At 46.0% G+C, this 18019-nt stretch overlaps 1 long non-coding RNA gene across 1 annotated transcript; it reads left to right on the top strand.

The window, feature by feature from the left end:
• The first annotated feature begins 2372 nt into the window (after window positions 1-2372).
• LOC107978402 lies at window positions 2373-15665 on the top strand. The gene is made up of 5 exons (XR_003480287.2): window positions 2373-2619; window positions 9935-9985; window positions 11729-11860; window positions 12365-12823; window positions 13941-15665. It is a non-coding gene; the product is annotated as an uncharacterized LOC107978402 (long non-coding RNA).
• Window positions 15666-18019: the final 2354 nt, after the last annotated feature.

The raw sequence follows: 18019 nt of genomic DNA, 5'->3' as shown, positions 1-18019 counted from the left end.
ATAATGTTCTTTTTGGGATTTGACATCTTCTACTCAACTGCTCTCCTGTTCTTGGATGCTGAGGTTCTCCAATACTTTGCTGTAACAAATGGCACTGTGTTGAATATCACTGTATTCTTGAACAAACTAAATGGGTGTGTCACCAGAAATTTTGGGGAACCCCACTTGGCCTTCGAATGATACCAGGAGAGTCAGGGCCCCGTCTTGATGTTCTAGTCTTATTAATGAAAGAGTTTAAGGAAAGACTCATATGGATGCTTGAGCACAATTCATTAGACTTTAAAAGAAAATCCCAGGGCAGGCAAACCTCTCACCTCTGCCTGGTGGAGTAGACTGGGAAGTAGCATGGAAAAGAGAAGGAGAAAAACAACAACAAAAATCATGCTGGAGGTCAGCCACATGATGGTAGGGGAGGGAGTAGAGTAGAGTAGAGTAAAGAAAGTAAAGTAGAGTAAAGAAGCTCAGAATACCAGGGAAAGCACCCTTGGCCTCCGGCCAGCATCCAGAAGAAGACAGAAGAGAAGAAAAAGGACTCCTCTAGATGGGGCCAGGGGAGGTGGGAACAGGAGTGGGAGGCAGAGCCTCATGAAGGCTCACATGGACTCCTCTAGGGGCAAAATCCTGGGAAGTGTATGTGGGCTTAAGACGAGCTCTCCTTCCTAGGAGTGTTTCTGCTTTCCTAGATTGACGGGAGAAAAGGTCATGTCTCCACCTCAAAGAAGATTCCATTTTTTATTATAACTTAGTGATGAAACTAAATGAAGTTAATTGTCTGACTTATATTTGTACCTATTCCAAGCATTAATAGCATTAATTCTCTCCCCTCTCCCCCCCCACGTGTGTGTGTGTGTGTGTGTGTGTGTGTGTGTACATGTGAGGGTATATGATGGTTGTGAGTGTTCAGGCATACATTTACCATGGCATACTTGTGGAGGTCAGAGGACAACTCCAGGTGTCAGTGCCTAGCTTCCACCTTGTTTGAGACAGTCTCTCTTGCCCCCTTTCTGTAGCCAGGTTAGTTGGCTCACCAGCTTTAGTTACTTCTCCTGTCTCTGTCTCTTGTCCCTCAGTAGGGGATGCTGGAGTGTGTATTAACTTGTCTGGTTTCTCATGTGGGCTCTGGGCATTGGAACTCATGCTTGGATGAATGGTAAGCACTTTGCCCACAGAGCTATCTCCCCAGACCAACAATAACACTCAAAGTCTCCCAAGGCCATGCATAGTTCTAGATATTTTAAACAACAAGATAGGTATGGCGGCGTACACCTTTAATCCCAGCACTCTGGAGGTAGAGGCAGGTGGATCTCTGTGAGTTTGAGGCCAGCCTGGTCTGCAGATCAATCAAGTTCCAGAGTGCTAGAGCTACACAGAGAAACTCTAAAAACTATAGATAGATAGATAGATAGATAGATAGATAGATAGATATACAGACAGACAGACAGACAGACAGATAAATCAGTCTTTGGGCTGGAGACCTGGCTTTGTCACTGTTGCAGAGGACCAGGGTTCAATTCTCAGAACCCACATGGCAGCCCCATGACTTCTGGAAAGACAAACACACACAAAATAATGAAACAAATGTTTTAAAAATTATTTTAAAAATTAAAACCAGCCAAGCAATAGTTTAATGCTTAAGCACAACAAAAATATTACACATTATATACCATGAAAAGCATAGACTAGCAATGATTCTTTGAAGATTGAATATCACTAGGAAACAGGTCACATGAACTGAGGAAGAATTTTCAGACAATGAATCCATTTTAGAACTGAAATGCATTGTATGGAAATCACCTTGAATGACGCCCATGCAGTTCCCTGCTTGCTCAAATATACTGAACACAGCTGAGTGTTTGGTGCACTCAGCACGGAGACTTTGAGCCTCCATTATTAGGAGGCTGGTCCTTACTAAGCTGTTGAGTCAAGCGCCTCACGCCGCAGGCCCCGATTCCTGCAAGAATCCTTCCTTGCAGGCTGTCGACTGATTCACGCTCCACCACTGCCCTCTAGTGGCTGGTCCTCACCCCAGCCTAGCATTTACCGGAATCATTTTTCTCACCACATCTTAAGCTCTGTGAGGACTAGGGTGACGTTTTGTCCCTCTGTGTGCCCAGTTTCCAGCAGAAGTGCCTAAATAAGATGCACACACATAAACATTTGTAAAGTGAGTACATCGATAACCAAAAAAACAAAGGGGATGGTTGGATTTCTAGGTCCCATCACTGAGTTCTTCTAACCTTTTCTGTAGCTTTTATTTTTGACTTGTCTCATTGCTGCTGTGTTTATGTTCAGCCTCTTGGCCTCTGGCTGTTGTCCCCCCCCACCCCGCCTCTGCCCCCCCTCTCTCTCTCTCTGCAGCCTGAGCTCTGAAGTAAGTAAGGAGCAGAGGTCTCCATGACTTGCGTCTATACCTTCTTTCTGGCAGGTAGCTTGGGAATTCGAAGGCATATTTTGCTTCCCTCTCGGCTCTTGCATTCCGAATTGAGTTGTCAGTCATCTGGTTTCTAGGTGAAAAGTTACTGCTATTTTGTATGTCTGTGAACTTCATGAAAAGTCTGGCCACGTGGCAAGCACCAGGACAGGAAATATGGGGTGCACCCATCTCACAACGATGCACAGGTAAGAGTTTAATGGACGTTTATCGGAAGGCCAAAGACAGGCTCACAGCGTGCCACCGTTGCCTTGGATAGTCCTGGCAGAGGTGTGGAGCCCTTGTGCCAGGCCTTCTAGGCAGCTCACACTACTTAGGGAGGCATCAAATCATGCATTCATACATCACATCAATTTGATGAGCGAGGGAAGGGAGGCTTAGAGAGATTAACAGCTTCCCAAAATGGCAGCAGGTTGTGAAACCCGTGAAGATCTAAATCTGTTTGATTCCAGAGGCCACATTCGTGACAGTTCTAATTGCTGACCCAAGAGGCCCTTGGCTTCATCAGTGTGATTGTCACCCATGGACCTGGCAAGACTTCTCACTGCACTCCAGCTTATGGCCTGGGCCCTGTTCCTTCTCTCCTAGTCCCCATCTCCAACTCTTTCTTGGACAAACTGCCCTCAGGCCATGCTGGAATGACTTTGTGACAACTCATTCCCACCCCAGGGCCTTTGTACCATCTCAGCCTGGTACACACCTCTTCCAAGAGGGTATCTATGGCTTCTCTTCTTTCCTTTAATTCTGTGATCACTGGGTTCTCCAAGGAAGGTCTTTAAAGAGCAATGATCTTTTAAAAAATTTTATTCATTTAAATTTTTCTATGGATGTTTTGGCAGCATGTCAAGCGTAGCATGTGGGCAGTGCCCGTGGAGGCCAGAAGAGGGCGCCGGACCTCCTGAGTTGTGAGCTGCCATATGGGTACTGGGGATCCAACCCAGGTCCTCTGCAAAAGCAGCAAATGCTCTTAACCCAATGAGCTATTTCTCCAGCTCCAATATTTCTACGTATTTAGTTCTTATTGATAGTCTTTTCCATTTGGTAGTAGATGCCACGATGCCAGTGATTTTGGGTGCAGCTATTGTGCCTAGACCGCAGCACTCAACACCTCCCTGTGCTAGTTAGTACATTCCTTTGTTATATGTCAGAAGTCTTTCATCTGCCTGACATGTGCTGAGCATCAGTCTCGTGCTTGGCACTGTGTTGGATATTTTCCTGCACTATGGGGGACAGAGTAATATATGATTGTGCAAAGGCGATAAGGAAATCTAGTTTTGAATAACACACTCCCCGGGCAGGCAGAAGCTGAGCCGGGGTCTGAACCACACAGCCTGGCTTGACTTTTCTTACCCAGCCACGTCTCCAGAGTTCTTTCTGACAAATAGTCTCCCTTCCGTTTCCGCACTGGTGGTATTTTGGTAAGTTCTTGCAGAGGGTGAAAAAACCGGATGCAGGGCTTCTCAGCACGACCTCTCAAGGGTCAGGACAGGACACTACATAACCCCAAGCGGGAAGCATCTCATCCGGGATCTGATTCTTAATTTGACGGATAGCTTATCAGAAATAACTAACTTCGGGTGCAGTGGTAACTGTGTGTCCATCTTGCTTTCTGGACACAGGAAGGCAATCCCCCCACAGCTTTTGGCTGACGAATCATCAGGTTTTATTTTTCACACGCAGTGTTTGTAACTGCTGTCCTTGCTCGGTTTGCTTGCTGGGGTTACATCGTGGCGCTCTGCGCAGGGTCCAGCATCACTAGGCCTTTTGGTGGAAGCTGCTCTCCATGGCAGGCACTCGGCGAACCCACCTTGTTTTCCCTCCCTCTTGTTCTTTGAGGGAGGGCGGAGGAACGCAGGTCTCCACAAATGAAAAGAACTCAGAATTAATATCGACTCTGACTCCCACGAGGCATCAATGTGGTGGTCGGGATTTTTATTAAAAATGAAAATTTGCGGAGACTAGCAAGCTCTGCAGAGTCTAGGGAACAGGGGAAGGGTGGGGAAGAGAAGACGGTGATCAAAGGTATGAAGTTTCAGCTAGAATAAAAGAAGAAGTTTTAGTGGTCTGTTGTAGTGCCTGTTAATAATTCTGGACTTACTGTGTATTTCAAATTTGCTAAAAGAATAAAAATTCTTTTAATATTCTTATCATAAAAAGTTATAACGTGTTTCAGATAATAGACACCCAAACTACTCTAATCTGATAGGTATGTATACATGTACAAAAGGATCACACCATACCCCATAAACACGTGCAATGGTGATAGATAGCCCATTAAATAGAAAATAAAAAAAAAAAACCTAGGAAAATAGTAAATTGGTGAAGTGACAGATATGCTAATTAGTTTGATTGACTCTGTTATGTACACATGAAGCCATCACATTCCATCCATAAATAATTACAATGATGACCTGTCAGTTAAAAATTTTTTTAAAAATTATACATATTTTCAAAACCCAAAAAGAAACATTTTGGCATCTGTTTACTAGGAAATCTTGGTCTCTTCTTTGCCCAGAACACCCACAATTTCATGAAGCAGGGTGGAGCGTGTTACCTAGGCAGGAGCAGCTCTGTGGAGATGTCCCCAAGGGGCTAAGTCTTAACAAAACAGTCTGGAGGATCCCCACCCCCAAGAACCAGTGCGTGCAGTACAGTCACCCCAGTGCAGGAGACCTGGACACCCTTCCAGAGACCCACCGAGGGGCGTCATTATTCAAAAGTCATAGCTGTTTTACACACACACACACACACACACACACACACACACACAGAGAAAGCTCAGCAAGATTGATGGCTAAGCCCAGGTCACACACAGGAGATTCCCTTTCTCTCTGTTTAAAAACCTCTGCTGATCTCTTGTGTATTTATAGGAAAGAAAATCCCAGGCGTCCTTTCCAGTCCTTTACCTTCTATTTCCAGACCACTGCCCACCCCTCCACCACCTGCACCTGGACCTCTGCTGTGCGCTGTGCCTCTGTGCCTGTGTTTATGTGGTCCCTCTGCCAGCACTGCCCTTTCCATGCCCATCTCCTCAGCATCTTGTCCTCTAGGAGGAACCTTTCCACGAAGCTTCCCTGGCCATCTCTCTGGTGTCCCTGACCCTTATGCCTACCTTGCTCTTAGCAGCTACCCTCTTGGATAGTCACTGTATTTCAACCGAGGACATCTCCGGGTCAAGAACGCTGCATCTTATTCATCCATTTCTTGCCACGTTGGCTCAATATAGTCAGGGCTGTACTGTTGTTTCAGTGCCTAGCATAATAATGGACTTATCACAGAGACTAAATAAAAACCAAATGAATGAATGAATGAATGAATGAATGAATGAATGAATGACCTTGGGTGGGCCTGCAGGAACACTTCCGTGGGAGATCCTGGAGTGCCAAGCCTTCAACACCCACCTGAACTATAAGACGTGTTATTAAGACTGCTGCTTCTTTCCTTTTTCTTCTTTTTATTGATTTTTTTTTAAAGATGTTTTCTCCTTTCGTGCCATGGAATGAATATAATGGTAATACAGGAAGCATTGGATGAAATGAAAAACACTCAATCTCCCATCACTGGGAGGGGACAGTCTGTTTTTGATACCGCTGTTATTCCTCTCAGGGTGTTTGCTGCTCGGTTGTGATTGGCTTGATGAGGCCATACTTCACACTCAGCAGGTGGGACGAGGCAGCGAGATGGAGGCTGCTCTCTGAAAAGAGTGGCCATGGAGGACTGCTAATAGTTGGTCCAGAACATGGTCCTTCTCTAGTTCTTTGTCCCAACCCCCAAAACAGGTAGAAGGTTTAGAAGAACGCCCGTGTTAATTAATAATAACCACAGCTGCTCACTGGAGCAGACCCATCACTTGTTCCTTGACAACAGCATGGGCTGCTCTCCCCAGAGCCATAGCCCATCCGTGTCTGTCTTGTTCTGGGCATCCACACATCACCAGACTCGCTTGCTTTCTGGCTTCTGGGTGAGTCTGGTATACAGAAGGCATGAGCTGAGAAGTTAGAGGACAGAACGAGAGCTTGGAGTCTTTATTCTTCGCTGCCTGAACTGAGGCCACGGTTCTGGCAATGGCTGCCATCTATCTACCTCCAGACATAATTCCCAATAGAAGGCTCCCCCTCAACTAATGTCACTCATGACAGCATCATGATTTTTCCTTTTGTTTTTTTTTGTCCCTTTGGGCCTAGGGTTGGGAATTGCTTCCTATCATTGCTTGTCTCCCAACGTTTCATTATTTTTAAATTGATTCTCCTAACTGTGGTCACATTTTCTTAGAAGTCTCCTAAATAATGCTGTTAAGAAACAGTTGTTTAATCCCTGTAGGCAAGAAAGGAAAGGGGCCCATGGTTGTTCACACGGTGAAATAGCTGTTAGAGCTAAAAGGGAATGTTTGGGTTAAAAAGATGAGGCCCAGATCATTGGGGGTGGTAAGCAAAGGAGTTAGTAGCTGGTATGAGATAACCAAGTTAGATAATAGAAGGAAGAATAGACCTCTGGGTAAATGACAGATAACGGTCAGCTGGTTCCATTGGAGGCCTTGAAGGAACATATTCAAGGTGCTGTTATCATATACCCTTGCTAATGAAGCTAATAGTGACAGGTTAAACTAAAAATAAGAAAGGCTTCTAGTGAGTCTGCTCCTGCCTCAGAGAAGAGATCATAGATGCTCCAATAGACCAGGAGATAGCAACAACAACAAGACCACAACACAACACCACCACCCACCCTGAAGCTCTATAGACGTCTCTCTCCCACAGTAAAGCTACACATGGATCCTGTAAACAACAACAAGACCACAACACAACACCACCACTCACCCTGAAGCTCTATAGAATTAACTGTCTCATGTAGTAAACTTACACTTTCTATCCTGTAAATGTGAGCATGAAGAGTGCTTGGTGTGATTCACAGCCCTTGAGATAGCTACAAAATCAGGGGTAGTGACCCTGGCCAATTGACAACAGCCAAATCAAGACTGGCTGTCAGGCTGGAGTCAGAGGTGGACAGAGGGAGGCTACAACTCCTCCCAAATGTGTGGGCAGCACACGGACAGTACAGGATCATTTCCCCAATTAAACCAGGATGTCATTCATAGACCATGTGGCCGTCCCTTGGCTTAGTCCAGGATAGCCCAGAAAATTAGCTGACCTCCACAGCAATCACCCAGCCAGCCTTTGCCTAGTTTCTGCTATTGGTCTATAAAATCCCCAGACAAAGGAAATTAAATTTTCCTCTCTTGGAAGCTCCTTCCACTCTCAGGAGTTTCTCTCACTTTTTCTTTCTTTTTTCAAATTCTTGCTTTTCTGTAGTAACTCTTAATAAAACCTGCTTCTACTTTGACTTCTCCCACAAGGATCCACTATCTTTAATTTCATTTCAGTGAGACAAAGGATTTTTTGCCACTGTCCCAGATTAATCACTGATGGCCCTAAGGGTCCAGTGTTTTCGGTCCTCGGGGAATGCACTCCTGGGCTGCTAAAGGTTCACAGATATATATGAGAGCCACACACCCTTTTCCCAAGCCACCCTCCCCCATGCTGGTGTTGTGCCCAATAGAGCTGGGTTCACAGCTCAGCTCTGACATTTACTGGGAGACATTGGCTCAAGGGTTAGAATTCTTGAAACCAAATCCAGGTTCTTTGTTTTGTTCCTGTCCTCTTGTTTTGCTTGAGGCAGAATCTCTTGTAGCCCAGGCTAGCCTCAAATTCACAGTGTAGCTGAGGATGACCTGGAAGCCCTGATCCTCCTGTCTCCACTTCGAATTGCTGGGATTACAGGTGTGTGTGTGTGTGTGCACATGTGTGTGTGTACATGTGTGTGTGCACGTGTACAAGTATGTATGTGTGACCATGCCCTGCAGTAACTTTATTCGTAATGGAGTATAGCACCCCATCTCTCTCCCAGATTTGTAGCAAGGGATAAAGGAGATGATACAATAGAAAGTGTTTCACAAGAGCTTGGTGTGTGCCTCACATCGATTCACTCTCTAAGTTCCCTCTGCTCAGCGGTGGGAATATAAAGGTTTGGAAGACCCAGGCTTATGGCTCAAGACTCTCAGAGACAATGTGGGAAAGAGACAGCTTCGCTGCCATGGTTTATATGTGAAATGCCTCCCACAGGCTTGTGTGTTTGAAATCTTGGCCTCTACCTGGTGGAGCTGTTTTGCTGGGCTGAAGAATCTTTAAAAGCCTTGATAGAGGAAGTGAGTCTGCGGTGGGAGGGGCTTTGATGTTTGTTAGCTCTACTTCCTGTCCACACTGCTCTTGACTGCAGCTGCGGCATCGCCAGTCACCTTACACACCTGCTTCATGGCTTCTCCACGGTGATGGACCCTGTCCACTCTTAAACTGAAGCCAAAATAAATGCTTCCTCCCTTAAGTTGCTGCTTTTTCATGTGTGTGTGTGTTAGAGGGTACATGTATATGTGCACGTGTGTGTGCACACGTACCTATGCACGGGTATGTGTGAGTGTGAGGCTAGAGGATGAGGTCAGTCTCTTCACTGAATGCTTTTCGCTTTCTCTTGCTGACCTTACCAACCAGGCTAGTCTAGCTAGGCAGCTTGCTCCAGGGACCGGTTTTGCCTTCCAAGTACTGAGATCACAGGTGCACAGCCATTCCTGCCTGGCTTTTATGCTGACGCCGGGGGTGTGAACTCCAGTTCTTACAGTTGCACAACAAGAGCCATCTCCCTAACTCTCAAGTGCTTCTCACTGGGTACTTTATCTTAGCAATGAGAAGAGAGACACGCATGTCTGATGAGATTTTTCTCATCCTCAGTTTGGGACTCCAGTATAGCTTTAACCTTGCACAAGGCTCTCTCTCCTTTACTGACTCCTCAAATATCCGTGAGTCCCAGCCTGGCCCATAGCAGACCCCTTCATTATTGCCACAGCCCCATTGTCACCCAGTCAGGTGACCGTATCCCTCCTCTGCTAGAGGTGACTTGTGCCCTATTTCAGGTCACCCAGTGCCCTTGGCTTGAGGAACAAGATGCAGGGTAAAATGGCAAGACCGTGGAATGTCTTCCCCTCCCACACGTCTCACTGGCCTGGCTGCTTGGCCTTCACCTGCAGCAGTGCCATCCACAAGGCCACTCGAGCACAGATAGATATCCACGCTTATTGGCATTCCATAGGAGCCTGAGTGACAATACCGAGCTGATGGAAGGGTCTTATGCATCACGAATATGAATATCATTATTCAAATCACTCTGGTAGATGTTGAAGATAAAAGGAAATGTTTTATTTTGTGTTCATTAGGCACTAGAGGGTACGTTGCCCCTGGCTGCCGACTCATTATGCCTGTTATGGTTAATGGGAGTTAAACTCCAATATCACATCAAGGGGGAGAAATGGTCCCATAAGTATTTGGAAATTTTTTTCCTCCAAATTGCAGATCAAAGCTGGGTTATGAACTTCTATGCTGTCTTGCTAATGGATTAGACTAACAGCATTCTTTTAATTTTTCCCATATGCTGACGCTCTCTACATGGGGATGATTATAGGAACTCCATGAGCCTGTGAGATTGAAAGATCTACCAGAGTCCGTTGCCAGGGTGAGTTTGCCTTGCAGGGGGGAAACCCAGCAAAGCCAAAATACCTGCTCTTAGTCAGGAGTCTAAGCATGCCTTCTCACCCGTCCTTGACACAACAGAGGCATGGGTGGTTAAGTAACCTATCAAATGACGTAGCTAATCGGAGCACCAGGTGACAGACGGGCCCAGGGCTTTTTTGTTCAGAATCGTGCCAATACACTGGGGCTTCCTCCCAAATGTCTCACAGCTGCCTACTCTACAACAGCAAGATGTGGATAAGGCTGGCGTGGGCATTTAATAAGGGCAGTGTGGTGTTTCGAATGAGAATAGTTTCCCTAGGCTCATATATTTGAATGCTTGGTCACTAGTTGGTGGAACTGTTTGAGAAGGATTAGGAGGCGTGGCCTTGATAGAGGATGTGTGGCCCTGGAGGTAGGCTTTGAGGTTTCAAAAGCTCATGCCAGGCCCAGTTAGTCTGTTTCTGCCTTTTGCTTGTGGTTCACATGCAAGCTCTCAGCTTTTGACCCAATGCCATGCCTGTCTGGCTGCTTGTCCTGCTCCCCGCTAGAATGGTCATGGACTCACCCTTTGAGACTGTAAGCTCCCATTAAACACTTTCTTCTATAAGTTGCCTTGGCTGTGGTGTCTCATCTCATCACAGCAATAGAGAAGTAACCAAGAGAGGTAAACACTGAGCTGACAAAATTACCAGAGAATGGAGACTGATTCAAACTCATTCATGCTATCTGCTTGCTGTAGTTTTCTCCTTTCTTAAAACTGATAATGAGAAAATGATTTAATTTCAGGTCTCTGTGGGTGAGGAGCTAGGAAAGGACCCCTTTTTGTGACAACAGTCATACACACACACACACACACACACACACACACACACACACACACACACACACACACGGAAAGGAGGAAATGCAGATAAGAGAGAGAAGTTTGAGAGCCTGGCACTCAGAAGGCTGAGCTCAAGACTACCCTGTGCTACATAGAAAGACTGTCTCAAAAATGATACAAATAAGAGAGAGAGAGAGAGAGAGAGAGAGAGAGAGAGAGAGAGAGAGAGAGCGAGCGCACAATTTGCTGGTTATGACCTCAGCATGGTGAGAGGAGGCTCCACTTTAACTATTAACTGGCTGCTTTTTTTTACATTTGTGTGTGCATGCGTGTGTGTGTGTGTGTGTGTGTGTGTGTGTGTGTGTGTGTGTGTGTGTTCATGTGGATGCACACACCCCTGCCATGACTTTCATATTGAAGTCAAATGGTAACCTGTGGAAGTCAAATCTTCTACCATGTGGGTTCTGGGAATTGGATTCAGGCCATCAAGCCTAGCTGCAAAGTGCCTTAACCTGCTAAGCCATCTTGCCAACCCTATTATTTCACCATGAAGGAGACTTCTAGTTACTGCTAGAAGGAGAGAAGCCCTGGGAAGCTGAGACCCACACATATAACCCTGAACAGACATGGTCTCCCGTGTGGCATTCAGCATGTGTGCCCTTAGACTAACTTGTTAGAGGGTGACACTTCATCATGCAGGTACATAATCTGCAGCATCACACCAGATAGCTAAAATGATGGTTTGCTGCACTGCTTGTCACTGAAGATGGAGGAGGGAATTAATCCCTTCTCTCCGTATGCCATGCTTTCCTGCAACTATTCCGCCATCTAAACAAGATGCAGCCTGGCTTTGTCTCCTCCTCCCAGGCCCATTTGCTGGGCCTCAGTGATCTCTGTTGTTCTCCTTTGTGCTGTCTGCAGTTTGGCTCTGTCTGCGGTGAAATGTGGGGCCCAGGAGGAAACAGGAATGGATCTTCTCAGCTATACTCGATGACTCTGCCGAGATTCCACCTGGAAGCTGCACTCAGCTCAGAGCTCCTAATTACCAGCCAGGTACAGACAAATGGGCCGAGTGTTTGGGGAAAAGCAGCAAGAGTGATGGAGAAAGACAACTTGATTTATGGAGAGAGATTAAAGGAGCTGAATAGGTGGAGCTCAGCAAAAGATGATGGGGTGGAGCTAGGGGACCATCTCCTTGTATCTGAAGGCTGCAAACAGTCAGCAGACTAAGAGTTATTTCGGTTAGAGCCGAGAAACATAACAAAGAGTGATGAAAAGAAATTTATGATAATAATAGACTGTAATTTTATACCTATTCCCAAACCAAGGAACCTCAAAACATTTTATGGCTAAGTATAATACACACACTACAACAGGGCGTGTTGAGGCTGTAAAGTGGCAGGTAATTTAGCAAAAGCCTTTGAAAGAAATAATATTTAGTGAGAAGGTAATGGGTCCTCCTCGTGTAAAGAGCAGGGACCTGGCTTTTGTTTTGTCTGCTGCCCACTCCCAGGCGTGGTTCAGATGGAGAATGGCATTGCTTTATGTTTTCTGAAGCACGCAGGGTTCAACCTTCTTTAAAAAGAGGAGGAGGAGATCCTTACAGATCAGAGCAAAACTTGGAAGGCTGCTACAGCAAAGCTCTTAACCCAGCGCCAGGTTCCCCACTGGCTGACTTGGGCAGTTTGGGCTGCTATGGAAATGTGCTTTAGCCTCAACAGCTTATGAACAACACAAAGACACCACTCTCCATGCCAGAGGCTGGGACCCGAAGAGCTAAGCGCTGGTAGAATAGGTAGGTGTCTTGTAGGAGGCAGCATTCACAGGGAACAAGGGCAAGCTGCCCCCTCTAGCCTCTGCTGTTCTGAAAGGCTCACTTTATTTTTATTTGTTTATGCTCGCATGCCTGAGGAGGCCAGAAGACAGTCTCCTGAGACTGGAGTTACATGTGGTTGTGAGATACCCAGCATGGGAACCAGAAACCACCTTTTAGTCTTCCGCAGCGGCAGTGTGCAGGTTAGTTTTTATTGCTAATCTGATACAACCTAGAGGGAGATGGAACCTCAGCTGAGGAACTGCTTAGATCAGATTGGCCTGTGTGATGTCTGGGCCACAGTCTTGACTGATGTTTGGTGTAGGAGAGCTTAGCCTGCTGTGGACTGTAGCATCCCTAGGCAGGTGGTCCAGGCTGATAGAAGAAAGATAGCTAAACATAAGTGAGTGAGCCATGAAGCAGCCTTCCTCCATGGTTTCTATTTCAGCTTCTGCTCGGGTTCCTGCCCTCACTTCCTCAGTGACGTACTGTGATGTGGACATGTAAGCCAAATAAGCCCTTTCCTCCCCAGGTTGCTTTTGGCCTTGACATTATCACAGCTGCAGAAACCAAACTAGAACAAGGCTGGATGATCGTATAGCCCCTTCTAGCCCGTCTTAGAAAACACTCATCTCATTCTTGAGAGCTGGGTCTCTCAAGACCTCTCACCTCTCAGGTCCTTTTAAGATATTTACTTGTAATTATGTCTGTGTCTGTGTGGGACTATGTGTGCTGAGTGTCAGTGCCCGAGGAAGCCCCAGAGAGTCTTGGATACTCTGGAGCTGGGGTTTCAAGAGGTTGTGAGCCGCCCAACCAGGGTGCTGGGAGTCAAACTGGGATCTTCCGCTGGAACAGTATAAGCTCTTAACTACTTAGCCATCTCTCCAGCCCCCCTCCCCCCTTCACCTCTAAATACCATCACCACCAGGACTGGGATTCCAACCCAAGAATGTGAGGCATGAGGATGATGGCATTCAGGCTGAATTGCTGCGAGAGTAGAGGTGATGGGAAACATCTCTGTCACATCTTTACCCTTGTTCAGTGGAGACCAGGAGACTAGACCTCTCCCTAGGGAGGCAGATCTTTGTCCCTTTCCTCGTAATGGGACAGAAAGGCAGCTGAGCCTTTGCTTTTTGCACTTCCCTCAGCTTGGACCATTCCTTCCTCAGACATGTACATCTCTGCTTTCCTCGCTTCACTCAGACGGTGCTCAAACACCAGGTTTCTTGTTGCTCTTGTGGGTTTGTGCGTAGAGCCTGGGGCTCTGTGTGTGGTTGGCAGTCACTCTGCCACTGAGTTCCTTTTGTCTTGCCCTGCCAGGAGGAACTGTACCTGGTCACCCCGCCTGAAACATCATCCCACTGCTCTCCCACTACTGTGCTCCACACAGCTGGGGTGCTGGACCCTGATAGAGACTCTGAGGGAGTGAAGAAAAGAGAGACACACAGGAAAGCTGGGATCCAGTGAGGACTTGGCTACCTCCAGCAACCTGGAACTTCAGTGTTGTTTTTATGTGGTTTTTGTTTTGCAAAGCACAGGGGCGGAGTTAGCTAGCCTCAGTAGGAGGTGTCTGTCTCTGAGCATCTCAGGATGTAAACATCTGGAAGAAGAGGAAGCCACCAATTTTCATACAGACTGGTTACCCTCTCACTCTCAGACTCCCAAGGAAAGCTTTGCCATCTCCTTGAGCCTGATCCAAGTAAGGCTTTGCCACTCGGGTGGGGCTAAGGCATTGGAACACTTGATGTGGCAGTGCCCGTGTGAACAGTACACACTCACTCAGGACTTCTCAGGGCTCTCTCTGCTCCTGACACCCCAGCCCCTACTTTGTTTTTAAGCATATTTTTTTGTCGATTCTTTAAGAATTTTATATCATGCACCCCAATTCCACTCATTTCCCAATTCTTCCATTTCTGCCTTCTACCCTTGTAACATCCCCTCAAAGGAAAAAAAAATCTCACTGATCCCTCTAGGCAGGACCTGCTTCCCAATCTATCAATCACAGCCTTCTCACGCCTGTCACAGCTGTTGTGTCTCCAGTTCCTCTGTGCATGGACCATTCTGCTCCTCCATCTTTCCTGCCTCTCCATCACATATTTGCCATTGGGATCTGTGGTGTGTAACACAGTAGACCCTTTTGCCCAAACAGCTTTACATGCAAACACTCATTGCAATGAGTCATTGGTCTGCTTCAAGGCCTCTGGCTGTTGCTACACCATCAGTACCAGACCTTCATCCAGACTCCTCTCAGATATCCTACTGTTGCCCCAAGTCATAGAGATCCTCAGCTATGGTCACGAAGGACCAGCCCTTCACTTGATCCAGCAAGCTCATAAATGGGGTGGATATTGGGGTGGACCAACTCAAAATCCTGGGATGTGGGCTTGGGTGGTAGATGAGTTGGTCAGCCCACAAGTTCTTCCATGAAGAAACCACTGGGGCCAGCTCTCCCATCCTGCTCAGGTGAGGGGCAGAGCCAGCTCTCCTGCATGTGATGGCCAGAGAGGGGCAGGACCAACTCTGTATATCCCTAGGACACCAACATGACTTCAAGTGTCAGCCCAGACCACGGACATCTGCATAGCCTTTGGTGGCAGCATGGGCCATGGACATCAACATAGACTCATAGACAGCTGTGTGTGGCAAGGCCATGGACCCAGACATGGCCCTCGTCAGCAGCACAGGCCTGGGTATCACCATGACCTCAGGTGGCAGCACAGGCCAGCATCAGGCTGTTCCTTACCACCCTTGTGTCTCCAGTTTGGCCTTTCTTCACAGTACACAAACCACTCTACTTGCTTTCTCTCCCCTCTCTCTACCACATACTTGCTCATTGTTGTGGCACTTGCCTGTTTTGTTATTTTTTTTAAAGAGTTGTTTCCAGTATCTAAAATCATTATATTATTGAATTATTACGTTCCTTTCTGTCTGTTCTGGTTTGAATGCAAACTCCTAAAGGATAGAAAATTTATATGTTCTGTTCAGTATCCTCATCACTTCCTGGACACTGATAGTATATGCAAATATTAGCAAAGTAAATTTACTTTTTTTCAAATAGGGAAGACTTACAGATTGCATGTGTGGTTTATGTCTTCAGCATATTCTCTCTGCCCCTCTCTCCCCCCCTTGTGTGTGTGTGTGTGTGTGTGTGTGTGTGTGTACGTGTACATTCCCACATGCCTATGAAATACACCTGTGTATGGGGGTGTGTGTGCATATGTGTGGGGAAAAAGCTGGAGGCCAAAGGACAACTTCAGCTGTCATTCCTTATGTTTTGCTCACCATGTATGTTTTGAGACTGGAGTGTCTGTCACTGACCTGTAACGCATCAAGTACACTAGACAAGCACCAGGGACCCACCAGCCTCCATTTCCCCACTGCTGGGATTACAAGTGTGTGTCACCTTGCCCAGATTTTTTTTCACAGTGATTAAATTAGACTCATTCAATAAATATACAGTATCTTTCAAACTATAAAACCAGTAGAAGTTACCACCTTAACTATTGAAGACAATTATATACCCTGTCAGTAGATATTTTAAAAAATCACTTGATAAATTGAATATCTTTTTTTGTAGTATAGATCTGGAAGTCCCACCCAACACATTAAGAAGGGGAAAACATAATTACCAACACAAATGGTCAACTGGTGAATACAGTACAGGTCAGGTAACTCTGACTGGGAGAAGGGATCTAGTCTAGTGGGAGTTGGGGGGGTAATAAGAGGAGGACTCGCTGATCAGGAAGATTTGGGAGTTGGTGGCCAAGCAATTTTTACAGGGAAAGTGTGGGCTTTTATGTCCTTAACTTGCCTCATGGTTCTATAAGGTCAAATTCCTGTACACTATTGACTAGTTGATCATTTGTATTCCTACTGACAACATACTTGCGGAAGCTAGAAGCCAATGATGAATGTCTTTATTTTTATTTTTTTTAGTCTCTCAGTGAAACTAAAGCTTCTGATTTATCTAGACTAGATTTCCAAGGAGTTTTTGGGATCCACCTGTCTTTGCCTCCCCAGGACTAGAACTACAGACATACTAGTGGGCACATTTGTGTAACGATAAATCTTTCCACCAAGCCTCCCGAGCCCCGCCACCACGTGGGTGCCCAAAATAACACACAGAGATTAATATTAGGTACAATGCTGCTGGCCAATGACTAGGATTTCTTATATGCTTGCTCTGTCTTAAGTATCAACCATAGCCATTAGTCTACATATTTATAAAGACTTATCTTATGGAGGACGCCAGTGGCATGCGTCCTCTTCCTGGAATCACATGGCGGCTCCACAGAGAGGAGAGGAGGAGAAAGAGCAATTTCCTGCTTGTCCCTGTTTATATTCTGAGTCTGCCTGCTACGTCACTTCCTGCCTGGATCACACGACTTCTCTCTCTCTCTCTCTCTCTCTCTCTCTCTCTCTCTCTCTCTCTCTCTTATTTGAATTACAAACAAGATTAAATTACATGACAATCCCAGTTCCCTTCTCCCTCCCTTCCTCCCCTACAGCCCCCCCAACTAAAACCCTACCTTTCGCATATCCTTTCTTCTAATCTTCCCCTGACTCAACCTTTCTGCTCCCTCATGACCTCTGCATCCTTCCTCTTCTTCCCTTCTCATTCTCGTAGCTTCCTCCCCCCTCTTCCCATGCTCTCAATTTGCTCAGGGGATGGTGACCCTTTCCCCTTCTCCAGGGGACAAAGTTTGTCTCTTTTAGGGTCCTCCTTATTTACTAGTTTCTCTGGCAGTGTGGATTATAGGCTGGTAATCCCTTACTCTATGTCTAAAATCCACATATGAGTGAGTACATATCATGTTTGTCTTTTTGTGATTGGGTTACCTCGCTCAGAATGGTTTCTTCGAGTTCCATCCATTTTCCTGCAAATTTCAAGATTCCATTGTTTTTTTTTTTTTCTGCTGAGTAGTACTCCATTGTGTAAATGTACCACATTTTCTCTATCCATTCTTCGGTTGAGGGGCATCTAGGCTGCTTCCAGTTTCTGGCTATTACAAATAGTGCTGCTATGAACATGGTTGAACAGATGTCTTTGTTGTATGAATGTGCTTCTTTTGGGTATATGCCTAGGAGTGGAATTGCTGGATCTTGTGGTAGACTGATTCCCATTTTCTTGAGGAGTCGCCATACTGATTTCCAAAGTTGCTGTACAAGTTTTGCCCAGAATTTTTAAACATGGGTTTGAGAGGTTGAATTTTAACAACTGTGCCATCTTCCCAGCCTCTGCAGCATGTTTTCAATCTTTATATTCTTACTCTTTCCATAATCCTGGGGTATGAGCTTGTTCTTCTCTCTAATTATTAGAGGTAAAAACCAAGACACAAAATTATAACAGGAGAAAAACAAACATGTCAGGAGCCAGGTTGGTGTGCAGAGTTCCGGAG

The sequence above is a fragment of the Cricetulus griseus genome (assembly GCF_003668045.3).
Source record: "Cricetulus griseus strain 17A/GY chromosome 1 unlocalized genomic scaffold, alternate assembly CriGri-PICRH-1.0 chr1_0, whole genome shotgun sequence".
In the NCBI taxonomy this organism is placed as follows: domain Eukaryota; kingdom Metazoa; phylum Chordata; class Mammalia; order Rodentia; family Cricetidae; genus Cricetulus; species Cricetulus griseus.
Note: the sequence above shows the minus strand (reverse complement) of the source record. Positions and strands in the feature narration are given on the sequence as shown.